Source organism: Eurosta solidaginis, chromosome 4, assembly GCF_040869045.1.
Source record: "Eurosta solidaginis isolate ZX-2024a chromosome 4, ASM4086904v1, whole genome shotgun sequence".
Lineage (NCBI taxonomy): Eukaryota > Metazoa > Arthropoda > Insecta > Diptera > Tephritidae > Eurosta > Eurosta solidaginis.
Genome location: NC_090322.1, coordinates 42,589,466 through 42,614,772, shown reverse-complemented (window position 1 = coordinate 42,614,772; position 25,307 = coordinate 42,589,466). Strand labels below are relative to the sequence as shown.

Here is a 25,307-nt window from a genome sequence, read left to right as displayed (position 1 = left end):
CAATACGTCATAACTGTTCCGTTCGTAGTCTGGAATAATCTGTAAGATTTCGGCAGCTGGTTCTTTCAATGCTACGAAGAGTGCACCAACTTTATCTTCACCATTCCAGTTGTTCACTGTTGCGGTTTTCTGAAATTGTAGCTTTAAGCCCTGGAAAGGAACAGCACCGTCAAAGGATGGTGTTTTTACTTTTGGATTACTCGTTGAAACTGCTGGGCGATTTAGTTCCAACTCCTGTATACGGCCTCTCAATGTTTCACTCTCGGCATCGATTTTGTCCTCGAGCTGTACAATTTTGGTATCTTGTGTTTGATGTTAACCTTGCTTCCTGTGCTTCTAACTGCGAAGACATTTGTGCCACCTGCAATGATAAGCACTCCTCTTGTGCTTCCATCTTAGATGTAACCTGTGTCGACGTTTCTGAAATACGCGTTTCTTGTGATTCCATCTTGGATGCCATATATGTCTTCTGTTCTTCCATCTTGGATGTTATACGGGTCTCCTGCGATTCCAGTTGAGATAATATTTCGGTTGATATTTGTGACGACATTTGCTTCAACACTGCCAGTATCGCTTTAGTGTCAACACTTGCCAATGGATTCGGAGTCCCTATCTTCTCCTCCATTTTAGTCGTTGGCTCTTCCACATAAGGATAAAATACATAGTCGTCCACATTAATTCCTTCCAACTCCAATACCTCTCGTAGCCGTGCTTGAAGCTGGATCTTATTGCCGGTTGTATTCAATCCACGGTTCTCCAACTCGAATCGAATTTAGTACCAAAAAGTTTTAAATCAAATGCGACCCTGTTGCAATATTTAATTAATCTAAAATTTAAATTAAGTGGCATCCCTGATGGTGCAGAAAAGAAATACGAAAAGAAGAACCGAATAAAGAGTCAGTCGTTATTTGGCTTTGAAAAGAGATACAAGCGTTTCACAGTATATACATTTATATTTAAGCGTATATATGCATACATGTATATTAAATTCAATGAATATATAGTTACGAACTTTAATTTATCTACACATTCATACAGATCAACATATGGGTAAATACGTTGACATAGAAATATACATATTCTTCATAAAGCATAAATATATTTGTAGAAAATAAATTATTATATTAACAAAAATTTCACTCTAAAAATCGGTGAATAGAGGTGTGAAAACTAATAAAAAAATTAGTACAATTTATTACTTATAGAGTTTTATTTAAATATTGCACTAATTTTATGAAATAAATTTCTTTAAATTACAATACAAATATTTTTTGGTAGTAATTTGGTATATAAAAGAGTTTCATTAACACAAGTGAGCTTTCCTGGCCTTACCAGCAGCGAAATTATCTATGATAGTGTCAAAATCCACTTTCTCGCTGTTGGTGCTTCAATACAGAGCATGCAAAGTCCTGTAAAGCGTTCTCCAGTTGAACACGATAGATGGAAGTTTTTATCCTTGCAAGAACACTGAAGGAACGTCAGCACTAGCTACTGTAACAGGTATGGTGCAACGTATACGTAGAGCAACACAAATGTTAGGAAAAATTTTACCTAGATTTAGAGCACAGATAGCGTTCAACAGATCAAATGGTGACAGATTTTCGTTAAAATTTGCTGAGTAAATGTGCCTCAAGTGGATAATTTCATCTCCTAAACTCTCGGAAACGTCTGAACTGTATTTGCTGACGAATTGAACGGCATTTTATAAACCTCATCCATGTATCCAAAATGCCACAAAAAAGAAAAGGTGTTCTTCAAATTTTTCATACAATAACCGAATCAACTATCACCAAAAAGGAGATGTTTTTGAAATCAATCTCGTGATCGTCGTTTCATACCGAATTTTTCTGCTGCAACAGAAAACGAATTCAGCTGTATGCTACAAAGCCGACGCCAAAAACCAATAACACCTTATGCGGGGTGCAGACACGTTAAGAGATTTATAAAACTTGTTGAAATTTAACCCTTTCACTACCGTACTATAAGCAGAGTTCTTAGAAAAATATTGCTTATATTTTTGGATAGATATGAAATCCTATAAACCAAAAAAAATTTCAAAAAAAATCTAATGTCCTTCTGAAGGATGTTATGTCCTGGGATTATATGTCCCATTGGTATATAAACGAAACATAAATTGGGACTAAATATCCCATTGGTAGTATTTTTTCAAAACCATCAAACAAGAGTATCCTCTTAAATTTAATTTATTTCTTCTTTTGGTACATTTTTAGACACATTTTTTATTTATTTTACTTATGGAAATTACCAAAACATTCAAAACAAAGTGGTTCTTTGCACATTGAGCATACATACTGCGTGCGTTTTTCTTTATTCATAGAGCTGCACAATACACAGCGTCTCCGCTGGTTTTCTTTCATCGGCATATGATCTCCAACATTTAACATCTTTTTAGCTCTTTTCGATCTCGGGCCTTTTGTGGTAGAGATTTTTTTTGCCTTGGTCTTATCTCTGCCTTGCGAAATAAGTTGTTCTGCGAGTGGTACAACGAAGTATTTTAGCTGCGATTTTCTATGTACGTTTTCCTGGTAAATAATATGAGCATTTACCACTGATGTCATTAAAAGCTTGAAAAATACTTTGCGCCACCATTTTTTCGATTTTCTATTAACATCATAAGTTTTAACTTTTTGATCGGATATATCAACTCCCCCCATGTTCTGATTATAGAAGACCAAGGCTTCCGGACAGTCAATAGAAATCCTAGAACCATCTTTTTGAGTTCGCAAAACTGTAGACGATGTGGGGCTGTGACAATTGCTCATAATAATTACTTCGCGGGAGTCGTGCCATTTTGCTACCATTATACCTTGATCACTTATCCGAAAAACAGAGTCTCCTCTCTTCAGCGGTTCGTTCAAGACAGGTAAATTCTTTCTATTTTGAACACAAGTTCCGACACAAGCAAAAGGTAAAGTTTTCATCAAATTAAATGAGGTAAAAAAGCGATCAAATATCTAAACCGTATTGGGATTACGCACAGTCTCACACAATTTAGTAACGACCCTCTCTCCTAAAGTTCCTGATGGGGCTGGGCTGCTGTCTTTGCCAGCATATATGTTGAAGTCATACGTATATCCGGTTCTGGAGTCACATCTTTGCCATATTTTGATGCCACGTTTAATCGGCTTCAATGGTAAATACTGCTTTAGGGAGGATCTGCCCTTAAACTTAGCCATTGATTCGTCAATGCTCTGACGTGAGCTATCCGTACGTGATTTTATAAATGCATGTTTCAAACAATTGACAACTTCCTCTATGTAATAAAGTTTGGATGCCGAATCTGGTTTCTTAGGAAAATTAAAATACATTTTTGACATAAGAGTTTGGTAGCGATTTCGCGACATTGCTGTTTTTATAAAATTGTTGCCCATGGATTCATTTTGAGACCAGTAATCAGAAATCTCAGGCAATTTATTATAGCCCATAACAAGTGAAATTCCAAGCAACCGTCTGCATCAGTCGGTGCCGTACTACGTTTTTTGTTTGTATTCAATATGTCTAATCTCTCATTTGTGCATTGCGCAATAAATATAAATAAGGATTCTGGAAATACATACTTAAATATTTCAAGCTCAGTCGATCTTCTTGAAATTGGAGCCAATATGACGGGATCAAGCTCTTGACTAATAGAAAATCGAGGACGAAATAAATCCGAAGGGTCTCCCCATACTACAAGGTTACTTGACGTGTTATTAGCCACATCCTGTGCGTCGTTTTCACATTCCACATCTGAACTTTTCTCTGAATTTTCCCTGGAATTGCTCGAAAGACCATCAGTTTCTTCATCGAAATCTGGCACATATTCCGATCCGGACGCACTGAAATCGCTTACATCTGAATCGCTGTTGTTTAGCATCGCGGTCACTTCGTCTTCCGTCAACTTCCCACCTTGGATCTTTCGATTCATTCTACAAACCATTAAACGCAAAAATTGTTTCCACATTTTCATAACATAAATTAAGCCCAATGGGATAATATATCCCATTTTTATTGTTTGTACACTTCTGTTGGGATATATTATCCCACAAGCACAAAAATACAGATTTCACCATATATTGTATGCCCATTGTTTCTTACTTACCTGAATGTTATTTATAACGTTATTATAAGTATTTTAAACAACTTTAACTTATGGTATTCACTTGTTTTCCCCACAAAATATATGAATTTTATAAAATCACGTGCACTCTTCACGAAACAAGTTGCATACTAATGGCTACTAAACACAGCGCCCATAATAAACATACCCAAATTAGCTGACGACAGAAAGAGAACACTTTGAAGTACCAATGGGACGAATTCTTCCTTAAATTAAGTGAATATTGGATTTATGTCGATTTTTTGAATTTGCACTGGGATGTATTATCCCCATGGTAGTGAAAGGGTTAAAATGATTGCTATCAACGAAAGGTGATTAAAGTTGTGGTTTGTTATTTTATATGAGCAAAAACCTTGGGTAGCCCCTCTAAATCCCGGGCCCGAGGTAAATGGCCCTCCCCCACCCGCTCCTCGGGCTAGTGTATGTGTGTACCAGTGAGCTGCAATTATTCATCTTTTACAGTTATTAGTGGACTAACCATAAAATGAGTATTAGTGCGTATGCAAACAAAGAATATCAAGCACTTATATCCACTAACACACATTTACATAGTCCTGCTTCGTAAAATGCATAACCGCTCATAAGCCACGAAGCAGTTCAGTACTCAATTGACTTATTGAATAAGAAAGTCAACTGTGTTATATGAAAACACTAATTGGAATAAGTAAGACTACAGTGGAATAAAATGAATAAAGTCCTATCAGTCTTCTGACGCTAGCAACACAACGATGTACATGAGACTAAACTGAACACAGCGCCAAAGTAAAACCGATGATAAACGAAGTAAACAGTGTATTACACACGAAATCAAAGTGCTACTGAGTTAAAGCATATATGTTTGAGACATATGTGTTACGGAGCACTCGTATATATTTTCTATTTTATGTGTTAATCACTCATAGTATTTGTCTGTACTTGACTAAGTACACATTTACAGCCTGATTCTAATGTGGTAACAACTTTCTTCACCACGGCAACTTTCTTCATATGGTAACTTTTGTACCCTTTTGGTATTCTGCCCACGAAAGTAGCCGGATAATTGTTTACCCACTAAAATAGGTGGTAGCATCGAACTTACGGTTCCCAGGATAGGAACCTTTAAAAAATTTAAGTTGTGGCGAACCAGCAGTTCGCCAATGGTTAAATCAAACACAAGAATTCAATTGAAATTCGCAAGACAAATTTATTGTGCACTGGTGGCACTCACTATCATAACTAACTCTAAACATAATTACTTCTTCCCATGAAATCTTTAACTCTACGCTACATATGTTAACGTTGCAGATCCCACCACCATCAAATATTTCGTAATCGATGAGTTTTGCGTGCACGTCAATATTGCCTATGCTGCATTTCTCACGGGTTGTTGATCGTGTTGTGTTACCATTCGCTTGCGCGTGGACTACGTCAGCGAAAGTTCTATATTGGCCAACAAACTCACATGCACGGCAACGTGAGTAAAGGGTGCGCCATTGGGGGTATTGGGAATATGGGTAAGATAACTCCTCCCCCTTTAAAGATCTGCGTCCCGCAGATCAAACGAAAAACGTGAAAGGTTTATGGTAGGTATGGAGTGGTCAAGGCTCCCTGCTGGTTGGCTAGTTCCTGAGTAATCAAGCTCAAATGTAGATGTGTCCTTCGTGATCGTATTGGCCTTTGTGCGATATGCCCCGTGTCGAATATTTCTGAAAGGTTTAGCTTTCTAGTGTACCATCTCCATAGGAATGCAGCGGCCACGACTATTCCGCATACTGTTAGGGCTTCTGTAATGATAGACAAATTGATTTTTTCATTAACGTATCCCAGATACCTTACGTTGTCCATTGTGATATCGTGGACATATTCCAGGTTTATCTTCATTGTATGATTTTTAACTTTGGAAAGGATGGCAGGCAGAGCCTGCACTGTTATGGCTTGGTTGCTGGAGAAAACTTGGCCACCGATCTTGATAGTTTCGTTGTTTAGTTGGATGACGTAGGTGCCGTTGATGGTGTTTGTGGAATCATTGCTCCTGATCACGCCTTGGTAATTCGAGAGGAATATCGTATTGTCGTTTACCAATTCTATAGTCGATCCATTTCTCCTGGTGAATTGGCAGCTAGCGTCTCCCCATTTTAGTAATCGTGGTATGCAGCTATCTTCATCCAATTTTGATAAGGAGTCTGACCTGCATACTGTAGATGAACTGATTAGTATACAATTACCCGTCAACCCGTAAGTTTCCTCTTGGTTTACGAGCATCCTGTCAAACGGTAGGTCCAGCTGTTTGTGTCCGTATATGCCGGCGCGAGTGATCAGCATATTATATTTTTTGGCTGTTACCTTCGGCATTGAGAGCACATAGAGAAGCATTGTCCCATTTGTATATACTGACGGTTGACCGTACTCAATTGCTTCGATTATATTTTCGTACGGAAGGGTCTCCATTTCCGACAGCACCTGATTGATCTCGTCATTGTCAAGTAAGTTTGTGTTGATAATACCACTTTTTGCCAGCTGGCATGCCCGCACTATTTCGTTGACCTCTTCGCGAACGAGCAGGATATTGTGCAGTGCATTTTGATCGAATTCTGTTGCCTCGTTCTCCTTTGTAATATAGTTTGTGCGGTCCATCACCTCGTCAATTTTCTTCACGATGTCTTGGGTGGCCGTAAAAAGCTTCTTATTAACTTTATATTGGTGGTTATTGCTCTCAATTACTTCGTTTTGGCTGCGGAGAATATTATTCCAGGCGGTTGCGTCGGGTGACCCTGCCAACTATTTCCATGCTGAGCCCAGCCAATCGATTGAGCGGGTTTTCCTAACTTTGCTTGTGTTGCCCGTTAATTCCTGGAGTCGCTCTAGTGTTTGGTTAATGTAGAGTTGAGCCAAAATCTTGTCGTCGGTTCGCTTCATTAGCCGGCTTGTCAATTCTTCCATCTGCATGGTAATTGTACCATATTGTTGGAGGTTGATAGCGTGAATCAGCTTGAATGATCCGCCAATGATCCACCCATTTCCGTCCTGGATGGTTATGATGGGTTCCTTATAGTGGAAAATATGAAGGGCGCTGATGGCTGGTGCCAGCAGTGGGAGTCTGCAAGGATGTTATTCTTGTTAGTGTGTTAGTAAAGTAATTCCTAAGTTACTTAAAAATTTTGTTAGGATTTGTAGTTTTTACTAACTAGTGTGAGAAAAGAAAAATTTAATTTTGCCTTTAGGGCTGTAAATGTAGTTATTAGTACTAGGTTTACAGAAAGGGATTTTATTTTGACATTTTATTATTATGCATAGCTTTGGTCTTCTTGCTTAGATAAAATATTTTTTAGTGTGTTAGTAGCTTTTATTTATTTATGTTTTTAGAATTAAAAATTTCGATAAATGTTTAGTCAAAATTTCGATACGTGTTTAGTACAATATCTATAGGAATAGTTTTCATTGTCATTGTGATTAGTCAAGAGAAAAAAAAAGGATAAAAAATAAAAGGGTGGTAGTTTTTCTTCAATTATTATTTTTTCCCTTATTACGTCTTTAAAATGGGAAAAAATAATTTGTTTTCTTGTTTAAGTGTATTCCCCATTTTTTGTGCAGTGAGCAAAAAATGTGTCTCAAAATTGCGGTTAAAAGATTTGTAAGTTGTAATTTTGATTAGTGGGGGAAAGGGAAACAAAATTTAAAAATATGAAAGGATAAAAAAGAATGGTTTATTGTTTTTATTTATACTTTTTTTGTTCTATAATTTTTCATTTCCCTTTTTTCCTTTGGCAATAAAATAAAAGAAAAAAGGAAAAGGCAAATTTAAAAAAGTTTTTTCTTTTTTTCACTCAACGGATTAGGCGAAGAAAATAATTTTTTCTTTTTTTTTTCACTCAACGGATTAGGCGAAGAGGATAATTTTTTCTTTTTTTCACTCAACGGATTAGGCGAAGAGGATAATTTTTTCTTTTTTTTTTTCTCAATCAACGGATTAGGCGAAGAGGATAATTTTTTCTTTTTTCCACTCAACGGATTAGGCGAAGAGGATAATTTTTTCTTTTTTTCACTCAACGGATTAGGCGAAGAGGATAATTTTTTCTTTTTTTTTCACTCAACGGATTAGGCGAAGAGGATAATTTTTTATTTTTTTCACTCAACGGATTAGGCGAAGAGGATAATTTTTTCTTTTTTTCACTCAACGGATTAGGCGAAGAGTATAAAGTCTCATATTTTCTCTTCCTGCGGATTAGGCGCTAGGATTAAGTTTCAATGTTTTTATAGGCTAGAGGATCATACTGTTCTCGAACCAGCTATGGGGGATCGTGGAATCCGGTTTGGGAGTGGCGTAGCCATTTGTCAAATTCGATGGCGTCACAACCTACTAAGGCACGATTTGTCCCACTAACAAGCCCGCTCTTGTAGTAATGATCATTTCCTTTTGTTTCGATTTCTTTTCGTTTTTGTTTTTGAGCTATTATAATTTTTATACCTTTCATGAAAATGAAATGGTATATTAATTTCGTCACGAAACCGAAAATTGTAAGTCCTTAAAGGAAAATAGATAGACCCACCATTAAGTATACCGAAATAATCAGGTTGAAGAGCTGAGTTGATTTAGCCATGTCCGTCTGTCCGTCTGTCCGTCTGTCTGTTTGTATGCAAACTAGTCCCTCAATTTTTGAGATATCTTGATAAAATTTGGTGAGCGGGTGTACTTGGGTGTCCGATTAGACATTTGTCGGAACCGACCGGATCGGACCACTATAGCATATATCCTCCATACAACCGATTTTTCAGAAAAAGAGGATTTTTGTAATATCTTACCCAATTTAACAGATTGAAGCTTCAAACTTCACCATATACTTTCGTATATTGCACATATTGTTGCCTGAAAAAATTGATGAGATCAGTCGTATATATAGTATATATCCCCCACAACCGATTGTTCAGATAAGGAACTTTTCGTAATTACTGCCCCATTTTAAGAGCTAGAGGCTTCAAATTTCAACGAATGCTTAGGTATATAGCATATATTGTTGTCTGAAAAAATCATAAAGATCGGTGGTATATATAGTATATATATGGTGGTATATATAGTATATATATATAGTATATATATATATATATTTTCGCAAGTTTTAGCCCCATTTTAACAGCTAGAAGCTTCAAACTTCACCGAATACTTACGTATACAGCATATATTGTTGTCTGAAAAAATCATAGAGATCGGTTGTATATATAGTATATATCTCATACAACCGATTGTTCAGATAAGAAACTTTTCGCAATTTCTACCCCATTTTAACAGCTATAAGCTTCAAATTTCACCGATTGTTTACGTATATAGCATATATTGTTGTCTGAAAAAATCATAGAGATCGGTTGTATATATAGTATATATCTCATACAACCGATTGTTCAGATAAGAAACTTTTCGCAATTTCTACCCCATTTTAACAGCTATAAGCTTCAAATTTCACCGATTGCTTACGTATATAGCATATATTGTTGTTTGAAAAAATCATAGAGATCGGTTGTATATATAGTATATATCTCATACAACCGATTGTTCAGATAAGAAACTTTTCGCAATTTCTACCCCATTTTAACAGCTAGAAGCTTCAAATTTCACCAAATGCTTAAGTATATAGCATATATTGTTGTCTGAAAAATCATAGAGATCGGTTGTATATATAGTATATATCTCATCCAACCGATTGTTCAGATAAGAAACTTTGCGCAATTTCTGCCCCGTTTTAACAGCTAAAAGCTTCAAATTTCACAAAATGCTTACGTATATAGCATATATTGTTGTCTGAAAAAATCATAGAGATCGGTGGTATATATTATATACTTCATATAAACTCTCATTTTTGCCCCTTGTTTACGGCTAGAAGCTTCAAAATTCATCAAATAGTTACGTTTACGTCATATATTTTTGAAATACGTGATTCGTAGTCATAGTTTTTACATGCAGACCACAAAAAACGTGAAGCTTTGCATCCTCACACAGATTACCTACCTATTTTTTATTTTATATTTATCTTAAAAATCGTTTAGATATGTTCAAATTTCACTAAATGCTTACGTGTATAGCATATATTGTTGTCTGAGAAAATCATAGATACCAGTGGTATATATAGTATATATCCCATACAACCGATTGTTCAGATAAGAAACTTTGCGCAATTTCTTCCCCATTTTAACAGCTAGAAGCTTCAACTTTCACCAAATGCTTACGTGTATAGCATATATTGTTGTCTGAGAAAATCATAGATACCGGTGGTATATATAGTATATATCCCATACAACCGATTGTTCAGATAAGAAACTTTGCGCAATTTCTTCCCCATTTTAACAGCTAGAAGCTTCAAATTTCACCAAATGCTTACGTGTATAGCATATATTGTTGTCTGAAAAAATCATAGAGATCGGTGGTATATATATTATATACCCCATATAAACTCAATTTTTGCCCCCTTTTTACGGCTAGAAGCTTCAAAATTTATCAAATTTCATCAAATAGTTACGTTTACGTCATATATTGTTGAAATACATGATTCGCAGTCATAGTTTTTACACCCAGACCACAAAAAACCAGAAACTTTGCATCCTCACACAAAGTACCTACCTGTTTTTTATTTTATATTTATCTTAAAAATCGTTAAGGTATGCAGATCTGTTCACTATATATTTCTTATCTTATACATCCGATTATTCGGAGATTACGAACGGGATAAGATTATTGTTCAGCCCCATTCATGAAAGGTATGAAGTCTTCGGCACAGCCGAAGACAGTCCCGTTCTTACTTGTTTCATTTATTTTTCTGTGATTTTTTCTCTATATTTTTTATTTTTGCAACGATGTTTGCTTTTTTTCTCAGTTATGTGCTAGGATGTGTGTTCCTGCGTTTGACATTTTTAATCTGAGTTTTGTGAATTTTTTTACCACTTACTGTGGTTACTGATACCCTGTTATCCTTTGCGACAATTTCTTTTCTATATATGGGTTTTTGTTTACCCTTGATCTGGTTGTCCTTCACGTATATGACATCATTTTCGTCATAACGCTCAGGTAAAGACCTTTTCCTATTATGTCGTTCAATCTGGGCTTGCTGCTTTTCTGTCAACAAAGTTTTCAAATATTCATTGGTCTTCCTACTTTTTTCTAGAAGTTCTTGGTAGTTGGAAGCTCTTGCGCGGTTGAAAAATATTTCGCTGGGCTTCCGGTTTGTAACAGAATGGATAGAATTGTTATATCGATCTACTGCTATGGTTACTAACTGCTTTGTTTTTAGGTTTGCGTTATCTGCCTTTAGGCACCTGATGATTTCGATTAAAGTGGAATGTAGTCTTTCCACCTGACCATTCACTTCGCTTCTCTGGGTCGGTGTGCGATACAACCTAACCCCTAATGATTCCAAGAGGTTCTGTATAATTGGACTAATCAGACCGCGCTCGTTGTCGGTGACTAGGATATCTGGGGTCGTAAAATAGTGTAGGAGTTTCACTATTTTGTCCTTAAGGTGCAAAGTAGACTTGTTTCTCAAGTGAAAGAGTTTCGCAAATTTGTCAATACAACTGAGAAATTTCTCTCCTTGTATTTCAAATATGTCCACGTGAATAATTTCACAAGGACGTGATGGGATAGGTGTGTTTTGTAATACTGGTTTATTTGCATGTCTATCGTATTTGTTAATTTTACACGTCTCGCAGGACGAGACGTATTTCTTGATGATGCTGTTCGTTTTTGGGAAGTAGTATTGCTCTAAGATTTGCTCTTTATTTTCGGTGGCGTTTCGATGAGCTCTTTTGTGCTCTGCCCACACTATCTCACAAATCCTATCAGGATCTCTCAAATCCTCTACAATAGACTGAGTTACACGGATTTTATATTGCATAAAATTCTCTAGGTATACTTTTTGGAGCAGCCCTAGATTACCTTCTGGCATTTTAATGCCGTTGACAACATTCGGCCTAAGCTTCTCTTTGAGTACCCTAATAAGCTCCTCTTCAGTGATACCTTCTATCTTTAGGTAGTGTCTCGAGTAACCTGGATGAGGTTCTTCAAATATTTCTAGTCTGCCCCTAAATACAAGCTGGTTCCTAAATACGTTAAGGGGCACTTCAACGAACGGCATGAGGTCAGAATTGTCCTGTTCTGCACTGTGGATCGTATCATCGTCCTCGCTTTCAGAGTTCGCTGTTGATCCTGTGGTTGCGTTCCGACTGGCGGCTTCGGATGTTGATGTTGTGAGTGGGTTTGCTTGAGTTTTGAGTCTAGACAGAGCGTCAGCCACGACGTTAGATTTCCCTGGTTTGTAGATTATCTCGTAATTGTATTCTCAATCCTAGCCTTCCAACGTTTTAGCTTGGCATTGTAATTACGATTGCTTAGAGAGAAAGCTAACGGTTGGTGGTCAGTAAATATACGTATCTTTTTAGCACCATAGAGGTAGTTCCGGAGGTTGTCCAAAGCCCATACGATAGCAAGCATTTCTTTTTCGTTTGTTGCGTATGCTTCTTCCGTAGTGGATAAACTCCGCGATATAAACGCTATGGGTTTGTCCTTGCCATCGTGGTCTTGTGATAGTACTGCACCAATAGCGAAATCTGAAGCGTCCGTCGTCAGGTTGAAGGATTTATCGAAGTTAGGGAAGGTCAAGACTTCGGAGGTCGTCAATATCTCCTTGAGATTCGCGAATGCTTCTTGGGCTTCATCGTTCAAGGTAATCGGCACCTTTTTCGATTGAGTTGTCCTTACTTGTGCATGTTCCCCTCGATTAAGGTTGGTAAGTGGCTTTGCTATCTTCGCGTAATCGCGAATAAACTTCCTATAATATGAAGTTAGCCCTAGAAAGCTCTTGAGTTCTTTTAGGTTCGATGGAGGCAGCATGTTTTTAATGGAATTGACTTTCTTTGGGTCAGGGAGTATTCCTTCGGGAGTCACGATGTACCCCAAAAATTCCACACTTCTTTTCAGAAATTGCGTCTTTTCAAGGTTGACCTTAAGACCCGCAATCAAAAGCCTGGCAAGGATAGTGTCGATGTCCCTTAAATGTGTAGCTTCGTCTCTGCTGAAAATTATGATGTCGTCGATATATACGAAACAAATACGACCTATGTATTCTTTTAGCACGTCGTCTATCATGCGCTGGAAGATAGAGGGTGCATTTTTCAGACCGAAAGGAAGCCGCAAAAATTCATATTTTCCATTCATTGTGGAAAATGCGGTTTTTGCGATGTCGCTCGCCTTCATTGGGATTTGGTGTAATCCCGAAGTAAGTTTGAGTGTCGTGAAAAATTTTGCATTACCAAGACTCGCGATAGTGCCATTGATATCAGGGATAGGGTACGTATCGGGGATTGTTTCGGCGTTTAGCCGCTTAAAGTCAATGACCATTCGATATTTCTTTTCTCCATCGGATTGAGATTTCTTTGGTACGATCCATATGGGTGAATTGTAGGGACTCTTGGAAGGACGAATGATGCCTTCTGATAGTAAGTCCCGGATTTGCTTTTCCACCTCCTCGCGCATATTAACGGGGTAGGGGTAGCTTTTTGTATAGATAGGGTTCTCGGTTACAGTTTTAATCTCTGCCTGGACATTGGTGTGGACTTCCATGCTTCGGTCGACCGGTCCGAACAAAATTTCATATTTTTCTAGTATCTGGTATAGCTTATTTCTTGTAAAGTGGGTAATATTATTATCAAGGGGGATATTTGTACTGATACTATTCACCTGCTGCGCTTTTTTTCGTTTAAGTGGCAGCAGAATGTCTGGTTTTAAAATGAGAACATTCAGTTCCCGGTCTAAGACTGCTTTGATTTCTGACAACGTATCGTCGCCTATTATTCTGTCGAACGATTTGAGGCCTGGGAGAACAAAAAAGGTGGTGAGTAGGTCTTTGCCTACAAATTTAAAGAAGTGTCCACATATTTTCCTGTCCACCTTTATAGTTCCACCAGCGGAGATTACATGAAACGGCTTTTCTACCGGTGAAGTATTTTGTGCTATTCGTTCACTTATATAATTTGTATTCGCCCCCGTATCCACTAAAAATTCTAGAATACCCAAATCTTGTGTAGCGTATTCTAAATACGGTACGCCGGACACGAGGCTCCCATGGTAAAATTTACCTGATCGCCTGTTGTTGGTTCGCTGTTGTTGTTGGTTGAGGTGCTCGGGCTCTCTTCTTCGTCTACTGGAATCAGATGGAATAATTTCTGTTGCTTACTCGGGGTTTTGTTTGCATATCCTTGGTAGCTTGTAGAACTTGCCCCCCTTTTTGTATTGTCGTATCTAGAGAATGTGCTGTTGCCTCTTTGTCGGCTCTGTGAAGATGGTTCGGCATCCATTCTTACTACCGTGTTGTTTCTCCAACTTGGGGTGGACTGATTGCTCAATTTCGTTTGACCTGAGCTTGGGTAAGAGGGCCGTTGCCCTGTTTGGCTGTTATCTCTCCAGCTGCGGCCCGAATTGTCTAAATTAGGATAATTTCTTCCATTGCGGGAAAAAAATTTTGGAGCTGAAGGTTGATAATTGTCATTTCTATTATCCCTGTGGACGGATGGGCGGTAGATTGCATTCCTGCGATCAACGTTCAAAATTTTGAGGCATGCAGAGTATGCCTCAGGTAGGGTTTTCAGGTTTTGGACAAGAAGCAGGGCAGGAAGATCTCCGTTTAGCCCTCTTATGAAGACGTCTAACGCCCTTCGGCGGTGAGCCTCGGCCAATGCCTCTATGGTTTCTCCGTGTACGTATTTGTCTACCTTTATTGTTTTTTTCATTAAAGAAAGCTGTTTCTGCACTTGAGCATAAAAATCGGACATCTTTTGCCGTCCTTGCGACATTAGTGTCAGTTGTTGCTCTAACGTTTCTATGTCCCTCATGTCTGCGTAATGCAGAGAGAGGATTTCCTTTATCCTCCTCCAGTCCGAATCTAGGATATTGTGCGCCAGCAGCGCAGAATCTGCGGCGCCCCTAATCTTCCCTCTAATGTGCCTTAAGGTAGCAGTGTATATTGGCTTATGCCGCACTATTTCATAATCACGTATAACTTGTTCGACGCTATGGACCCAGGAGCCGTAGTGCTCCCGTGATCCATCGAATACCTGTAATTCTTTTACACAGTCGGGTAACTTAGCGACTTCCGCCAGTTCACTCTCTGTCCGAGGACTTACTAATGGCTCTACTATTAGTTCTTCCCTGGTGTCCGAAGACTGCCTTCGCACTTCCCGCACTTGGGCCTCTAGCCTTTCCAAATTATCACTCAATCCAGGCAAGGATTCATCGCTGTTCTTTGATTCTACACCTATGAGTCGTTGGTCAATTTTTTTGAGTTGGGCTAGTATGGCGTTAATGGCGCCATTCTGTTCCGTAAGCGATTTCTTCACCTCGTCTGCGTCCATGGTTTTATCTCTGTGAAAAAATAAGAAAAGAAATATACAGCAGGGATTAGTTTATACTCACAAGATCCAATATCTCATTAGAACTTTCTGGTTGAAACTTATTGAGATTTTCGTAAGGAAAAAATGTATTTATATGTATTTTCCCTTTGCTAGTTCACTCTTTTTCACTTAGAACTTTTTCAACGTGTTAAAGATTTATTGTTTTTTACCCAATTTTCTTTATCTGGGTTTTAGTTCACTTTCTCTTTCACTTAGAACAATCACTTCGCACCGATTGCTCGGGCGCCACTTACGGTTCCCAGGATAGGAACCTTTAAAAAATTAAAGTTGTGGCGAACCAGCAGTTCGCCAATGGTTAAATCAAACACAAGAATTCAATTGAAATTCGCAAGACAAATTTATTGTGCACTTGTGGCACTCACTATCATAACTAACTCTAAACATAATTACTTCTTCCCATGAAACCTTTAACTCTACGCTACTTATGTTAACGTTGCAGATCCCACCACCATCAAATATTTCGCATTCGATGAGTTTTGCGTGCACGTCAATATTGCCTATGCTGCATTTCTCACGGGTTGTTGATCGTGTTGTGTTACCATTCGCTTGCGCGTGGACTACGTCAGCGAAAGTTCTATATTGGCCAACAAACTCACATGCACGGCAACGTGAGTAAAGGGTGCGCCATTGGGGGTATTGGGAATATGGGTGTGATAACTTCGATGTAACACACAAAAGCTGTTGTTTAGAAAAAGGCCATACTGAAAAATAAAGAATTGTGAGCGCAAATAAGTAAACATAATAGTAAAAAAGTGTTGCCTCTTGCTATAGATATTTGTTTCCATGTACTTTCACAGTATATATTAAAATATAGCTATGTAAAAACGTATGTATGTATGCACATATGTATATACACATCGTCCCGTTTATTCGTTAACATCGTATCTACGAGTGACACATTTTCGGTAAAGCCATGGCGGAACCATACACGGTGGCAGCATGGTGACATACCTACAAACATAAATAAAAAGACACAATTTTTTTGCTCATGAGTAAGTGTACTAATTTTATTCGTACTAAAAGCAGATCTCTGGTGTGTACATGATGATTAATGTGTTTATATAGCTTGCTTTAAGGTTTTTGTCGTTGTGCAATTATTTAGTGATGTGAATATTCGTTACAATATTCCTATTTAACCATTTCTAGTCAACAAATATATATACAATATGAATGGGAATGCATGAACGCGACCTAGGATAGGCAACCCTGCGTGGTAGACGTAGAAGAGACAGACAAAAGGGCGAGGCAATATATAGGAAAATAACGTATATAATTCAAACTAACTCCACAAAGATACAAACTCGAGAGTTTTAGCGCGACCACCGACCACGACGGATCTTGTCTTTTCCCCAAGTACTGCCAGCAAGAGATTTGAGTATTTTATTACGGCTCTGGATTTTCGGTACAATTGCGGCTGTATGCTCGCCAAAATGTAGATCCTGATCAAACGTCACACCCAAGATTTTGGGGTGTAGCACAGTCGGTAGCGTAGTCCCATCGATCTGGATGTTTAAAATGGTCGACATTTGGGACGTCCATATTGTAAATAAGGTCGCGCAGGATTTAGTCGGTGATAATGCCAGGTCTCGCTAGGCGAAAAAACTTGAGAGATCAGGGAGGTAGCCGTTTATTCTGTTGCAAAGCTCATCGACCTGTGAGCCTGAACCTGTGGCCATTATTGTACAGTCATCGGCATAGGAAACGATAGTAACTCCTTCTGGTGTCGAAGGTAGCTTTGATATGTAGAAGTTAAACAAGAGTGGGGATTGGACACAACCCTGTGGTACCCCTTGTTTAATTCTTCTTGGTTTTGATGTTTCGTTTCTAAATTGCACCGATGCCTGCCGATCAACCAGATAATTTGCGGTCCACCTTTTAAAACATGGGGGAAGGGTACACCCTTCCAGGGCTTACAGTAACATGCCATGGTTGACCGTATCAAAAGCTTTTGATAGGTCTAGCGCAACGAGTACTGTTCTATGGTGGGGGTTTTGATTTAAACCGCAATTTATCTGGGTGCTAATGGCATTTAGCGCGGTGGTGGTGCTATAGAGTTTTCTGAAGCCATGCTGATGACAGGCTAGCTGCAAATTTGCTTTGAAGTAGGGGAGCAAAATGGCTTCAAGAGTCTTGGCTACTGGCGATAGGAGAGATATCGGGCGATATGAGGCCATGCTGATGACAGGCTAGCTGCAAATTTGCTTTGAAGTAGTGGAGCAAAATGGCTTCAAGCGTCTTGGCTACTGGCGATAGCGGAGATATCGGGCGATATGACTCTCCTACGTTAGCTGGTTTCCCAGGCTTTGCCATTTTCCATTTTTCGGGAATGACAAAGGCAAAAAGAGACAGGTTGAAGATATGTGCTAAATATTTGAACCCTCTTTCCCTAGGCTTTTAAGCATCGGCATGGCTATGCCGTCTGGGCCCATGCTTTGGATGGTTTAGCATGACCGATGACATCGTCAACCCCTTTGGCGGTGATGGTAATTAGAGATGTATTTTTAAATGCATTCAAGAAAACAATGCGATACGTTAATTTTGAAAGCTACCTACTGGGTTTGTGCACGTGCCAGCGCCATATCTGCTCGCTGAAGGGTTGAAGTATAGACATCCACATTTATTACTACCTTTATATTAAGTCCCTTTCATGTTTGTCCCCTCATTTCCATTCGAATTTTTGACCCACGGAAAAGTCTGGTGAACATTACAATGCAAGTGAAAAAAATCCGCTAGGTGGCGCACGGATCGAGATGTACAGAAAATGAATTTTAAAACGGAAATTTTGCGATCGACTTTTAACTAACTTCTCGGTGATCCAGAGACTTGAAACTTAGCACATAGCGAGTCGATGGCACTACAATTCGTGGAAAACAAAATGCCGCCAGGTGGCATACGAATCGAGATAAACGAAAATCCCTAACAAAACGCAGGGAATCTTGCGGCGATTTTTAAGTAACTTCCTGGATGTCTATAGACATGAAACCTGAAATATAGTTTAAAACTTATTTATCAATTTGTTTTCAATGTAGTTGTGCTCACGCATCCATAATAATGTGACGAATACTAGCAACACTAATGGATACTATTGTTTCTAAGCCGATACTGAGCAGTGACTTGTATGCACATAACCAAATTAATCATTATGTCTACACATATATCCATACAAGCAGCGGAGAGCAACGCACAAACACATGCATATATCTGAGATACTCCCAAAAGTAGGCAATAATTTGTGCATGTATCACTCACATATACACGCGCAGATGAGAAGCTATACACGTGCATCTGTAGTTATAATTTTATAGCTGGTAATTAACCAGTAAATTCTAGAAATAGAAGCGCCTAGAAATATGTCAAACAGTATAAAAGCAGCAACAGTTGAGGCACGAAAGTCAGTTTGATTTAAGCACGCTATCTATCGAGAAGTCGTAGTGTTATTGTGAAGACTTGAATAAAGGCCATTTTGCATTATTGAATAGTGGAGTTATTTATTCAACAGTTTAGTGATTCGAACGTTAGTAAAAGTTGCAAATAAGAGGAACTTCACTAAATTCGTAACAATTGGTGTCAGAAGAGGAATTATTGAATCAATTCTGGAGATTTCGAATACTAACTTTATATTAAGTCCCTTTCATATTTGTTCCCTCATTTCCATACGAATTTTTGACCCACGGAAAAGTATTTTTCGGTAACTTCCCGTTGAGCTAGCCACTTGATACTTGGAATATAGTTCAGATCTGGGGGATTACAATGCAAGTGAAAAAAATCCGTTAGGTGGCGGACGGATCGAGATGTACAGAAAATGAATTTTAAAATGGAAATTTTGCGATCGACTTTTACCTAACTTCTCGGTGATCCAGAGACTTGAAACTTAGCACATAGTTTGCGAGTCGATGGCACTACAATTCGTGGAAAACAAAAAGCCGCCAGGTGGCAGACGAATCTAGATAAACGAAAATCCCTGAAAATCCCTGAAAAAACGCAGGTAATCTTGCGTCGATTTTTAAGTAACTTCCCGGCGAGCTAGAGACTTGAAACTTGGGCCGTGAGTCAAAACCCGGTGACAATGCAATATTTTATCAAAGAAATTAAGAAAATTAGTTTTAATTTGGGAATCTTTCAATCGATTTTTCACTAACTTCCCGGTGACCTAGAGACTTGAAACTTGGCACACAGTTCGAGGCTTTGTGACAATACAATTTATTTTATTTATATATTTATGTATTTATTTATTTATTTATTAAGTCTATGGTTTAGAAACCTTACAGACTAAGACGTACATAGGTTATTGATTATATTAAAAATAGTACATACAAAGTTTTTCTTTAAATACATTACGATTTACAAACATATCTAAATTTGTTTCTCTACATAACAAATTAAATTCCGATAGCAGTCAGATAATTGGTTCATTTTGAGCATACCTGGTTTTGCAGAGGTCAATAGCAAATAAATCATGATGTCGCAAGTTTCTAGCTGAAACATTGAGTTTAATACAACGCAATAAGAATGGGCAATCAATAGTCCCATTGAGAACATCTCTACTACTCAAACTAAGCTAGATATCAATCGCCTACTGGCAAAAGTATGCAGACTGATCAGTCTGCACGGCGGAACATAAGACGAAATAGGTATATTAAACCTAATACTGGATAATGCAAATTTTAGAAACTTTTTTGTATACGTTCAAGTCTATTTACAGAAAACAAAATTCCGCTAGGTGGCGTGCTCTCTGAGATAACTACAAATCCTTGAAAAATAAGGGGAATCTTGCAGTCGATTTTTGAGTAACTTCCCGCTGAGCTGGAGATATGAAACTTGAGCCGTAAGTCAGAACCCGGTGACAATGCAATATTTTATCCAAAAAAATCCGCTAGGTGGCGCATTGATCGAGGTATTAGGTAAATTAATTTTAATTTGGGAATCCTTCAATCCATTTTTAACCAACTTCCCGGTTACCTAGTGAATTGTAACTTGGCACATAGTTCGAAACCCGGTGACAAACCAATTTATAGGAAACAAATTTTTGCTAGGTGGCATGCTAATTGAGATAACAACAAATCCTTGAAAAACGAGGAGAATCTTGCGATCGATTTTTGAGTAACTTGCCGGTGAGCTAGAGTCTTGAAACGTGGGCCGTGGGTAAGAACCCGGTGACAATGCAACATTTGATCAAAAAAATTCTCTAGGTGGTACGCACATCGAGATACTAATACAAATTTTAATTTGGGAATGTTTTAATCCATTTTTAACTAACTTCCCGGTTACCTAGAGGTTTGAAACTTGGCACTTAGTTAGAGGCCTTGTAACAATACAACTTATAGAAAACAAAGTTCCCCCAGGTGGCGCGCTAGTCAAGATAACTGCAAGTCCTTTAAAAACGGGGGGAATCTTGCGGTCGATTTTCGAGTAACTTCCCGATGAGCTAGAGACCTGAAACTTGGGCCGCAAGTCAAGACCCGGTGAAAATGCAATATTTTATCAAAAAATTCCGATAGGTGGTGCATGGATTGAGATATTGAGAGAACTAGTTTTAAATTTGGAGTCTTGCAATCGATTTTTAACTAACTTCCTGGATGCCTAGAGACATGAAACCTGAAATATACTTTAAAACTTATTTATCAATTTGTTTTCAATGTAGTGATGCGTGAGCATCCATAACAAGTTTCTGGCGGTCGCTGATCTAGAGGAAGTATTTACTAAATTATCAATTTTTATGTGCTTACAAAATGTTAAATATGTAAAAAATGGGCGTGGTTACCATCCGATGTCCCTAACTTTTAATAGCGTTGTGAGATGAGCGCCAAGGAACCCATATACCAAATTTCAATATTTTATCCTTAACTCGAAAACCCGGCAGACGTTGTCCTGCCCTAAATTTGGCCTATCTGCATACATTTTAATAAGCTTTTTCCGTCTGACTCTGCCCTCCCCTCCTCACTTTTTCCTAATCCTTTTATTCACTCCTTCCTTCGTCCTTTTCGATTCATCTATCTCCATCTTCGTCTCATTCTATCTCTTTCTCAATCTCCTTCTCTCTTTTCTCTTCTCTCAATTCCTTCTCATTCTTCTGCATCCCTTATCTCCTGTCCCAGAGGGTGCTATGTATTTTATTCCAGTCGCAGTCCCAGTCCCACTCCGAGTCTCAGTCCCAGTCCTAGTTCTTATCCCAGTCCCAGTCCGTCTCTGGATAATATATTACTCTGTACTACAAGCACTCATCAACAGCTTTCATTTGATATCCATATTGTATAAACACTGTCTAGGCATTCACTGGCCCACGTTTCGAGACCCTAGTCACCCAGGGGTATGAACATTACCCTCTACTAAAGCACTCATCAACAGCTTTCATTTGTTATCCATATTCTATAAACACATTCTAGGGGTACTCGGGCCCGCGCACCCTCTCGGCGGGCCTGGTGATGTGCTATACTTGATATCATTCGCTATAATATTTTTTATTGATAAGCACGTTGTTTAATTAAACACCAACCAATTACACGGAAGTATATCCGCACCACCTGAGAATATGAGTACCACTGCGTATACGTAACATTTTATTATTACGTATAAACATTAAAAAAAATTGCAATAAAATAATATTGCGACTATAAACTGAGATAGAACCTATCCTATATTTCAAGTTGGATTAAACTACACACGCAAATTCAAAATCGGTTCAGCAGTTTAGGAGTCGACTGGCCTGAAACATAGTCCCACGTGTTTTTTATATATTAAGATATTTACTCAAGTTATCGTGTACAGCGACAGACGGACGAACAGATGGACTGACGACTAGATCAATTCCTTTCTTCATCCTCAGCATTTTGATATACGGAAGTCTGTATTTATCTCGATTCGTTTATGCCGTTACGATCAACTGCTATGTTACCGATGTTAATACACTATGTGTGCAAAGTACGCTGAGTATAACAAGATTAACCTTGTATACCTTTAACTTATATTTAGATGTATTTTTGTTATATCAAATTTCTGAAATCTTATTTTTATTTACACGAATCATTTGGGTATAAAAAGCGCCCGCAAAATTAATCTTGGTGTACTTTATACTTAAAAAGTGGTAGGACAAGTTTTAAACAAAAATGAATCTACGAAATCACTTCGGGCTGCCGATTGTCCTGCTTAGTTGCGTTTGGACGCAAACGAATGCCCAACTTCGTATTATAGGAGGCCGACATATAAACATAGAGAGTATCCGACACTCTGTAGCAATAGTCTATAAAAATAACGGCTATTATTGTGCTGGTTCCTTATTCAATATTAAATCGGTGCTTACGGTTGCGCATTGCGTAAGAAATGGAATTCTGCGAAATCTCGACGTTCTAGCTGGTGTAACAGATTTACGTGAAATAATCACAGGAATAGAACAACAACGCTATGTGGAGGATATACATATTGATCGGTCTTATGATCCACGAACAAAATTTATGGATATAGCTACTGTTAAACTGAATATACCCTTTGAAGAGAATCGTGCAGTAAAAATAATACCACTTTGCGGTGTTCCATTAGAACCCGACTCATCGATGCAAATTAGTGGATGGGGAGTGTCAGATATAAACAGTGGAACTATTTCTCCTCTTCTCAAAAATGAAACCCGACATTGTTGCGTGTCTGCTATTTGCATGATCTTAGTTTTGAAAAGAGGACAACCAGATCTACTATTTACATCTAACGAACCCTATCCACTACTTTGCATCCATGCACGATTCGGGTCAAAGGGTATATTCACCTCACCAATAGCTATAAACATAAATTTTGTTCGTGGATTATAAGCACAGTACCCACCACATTGCGACGTTTCCCTAATCCTATGATTATTTCACGTACATCGTTTACACCAGCTAGAACGACGAGATTCCGCAGAATTTTATTTTCTACGCAATGCGCAGCTGTAAGCACCGATTTAATATTGACTAAGGAACCAGCACAATAATAGCCGTTATTTTTATAGACTATTGCTACAGAACTTCGGCTCCTCTCTATATTTATATGACGGCCTCTTATAATACGAAATTGGGCATTCGTATGTGTCCAAACGCAACTAGGCAGGACAATCGGCAGCCCGAAGTGATTTCGTAGAATCATTTTTGTTTAAAACTTGTCCTACCACTTTCTATGTATAAAGTACATCGAGATAAATTTTGCGGGCGCTATTTATACCTAAATGAGTCGTGTAAATAAAAATAAGATTTCCGGAATTTGAATTAACAAAAATACATCTAAATTTAAGTTAAAGCTATTCAAGGTTAATCTTGTTATACTCAGCGTGCTTTGCGCACAGACTGTGTTAACTTTGGTAACATAGCGCTTGATCGGAACGGCATAAACGAATCGAGATAAATACAGATTTCCGTATATCAAAATGTTGAGGATGAAAAAAGGAATTGATTTAGCCGTCCGTCCGTCTGTCGGTGCACACGATAACTTGATTAAATATTGAGAATAAAATATTGAAATTTGGTTTATGGGTTCCTTGGTGCTCATCTCCCAACGCTATTAAAAATTAGGGAAATCGGATGGTAACCACGCCCACTTTTTACATATATAAGATTTTGGAAAGCACATAAAACCTGATTATTTAGTAAATAATTCATCTAGAATGTGTGGACTGATATTAAGACTCTTGATAAAAATGAAAATTTTGTTTGAAAATGGGCGTCGCACCACCCACTTGTGATAAAATCAATTTTACAAATGATATTAATCATAAATGAAAAACCGTTTAACCTATCATAACAAAATTCGACAGAGAGTTTGCTTTCGAGGAAAAATTAACGAAATCGTTGAAGGACCACGCCCACTTTTACATAAAAGACTTTTAAAAGGGTGGTGGATGAATAAAATAAGCTATATCTTTGCAAAAAAGAGCTTTATATCAATGGTGTTTCATTTTCCAAGTGGGTTTATAACAACAACAAAAAATTCAAATTTTTTAAAATGGGCGTGGCACCGCCCCTTTTATGACCAAGCAATTTTCTATGCTTCCGGCGAAATAACTCGAAAAAGAATTATCGGATCGTAATAGGATTGGGTAGACATATTTTCCTTATAGCAGGAAATATTTCAAAGAAAAATGGACGGGATCTGTTAAAGACCACGCCTACTTGTATGTAAAAGATGTTTAAAAGGGTCCTAAACTAGAATAATAAGATGCATCTTAGCGAAAAATTGTTTTGTATGAATAATATTTCACTTACCAAGTTTTATTGTAACAGGGAATTAGGAGACATTTTTTGTTAACAGGCGGTGGCAAGCCCCCCTTCCGATGAAGCATTAAAAAACATTTCTAGAGCCTAAAAAAGTAACTCATAACAAAATTCGAAAAAGTAATTTATTTAAAATGAACTGTAGAATTCGAACTCACGCTGAGTATATAATATTCAGGTACACACAACCTTAGACACCATTCACTTGTTTTTTTGTTTATTTTAATTAGCTGAACAAACATACTTTGTTCTGTCAAAATGACAAATAAAATGTATTTATTGACATTCTAGCGAAATGAAAAATTACAAAACATTTTGCTATACTTTTTCAAACGGAAATTTCCGTGCAATTGTTTGTTTATATATGGGCAAATCCCAAATAAAGTCCATAACGAACCAAAAATCAAAATTAGTCAGACTTTATTTTTATCACTTGGGATTACAGGTCGAATAGGTATGTGTATGATGTGGAAATCAAATATTTTATTCTTTCCCCTCACCCTGGACAGAGAAAACTATTTTCAAAGAAA

General features: G+C 37.9%; 1 long non-coding RNA gene across 1 annotated transcript; it reads right to left on the bottom strand.

The window, feature by feature from the left end:
* Positions 1-15,951: 15,951 nt before the first annotated feature.
* LOC137247852 (uncharacterized) lies at positions 15,952-23,662 on the bottom strand. Its single transcript, XR_010951905.1, has 3 exons — positions 22,295-23,662; positions 16,307-16,498; positions 15,952-16,248 (listed from the first exon to the last, which is right to left on the bottom strand). It is a non-coding gene; the product is annotated as an uncharacterized lncRNA (long non-coding RNA).
* Positions 23,663-25,307: the final 1,645 nt, after the last annotated feature.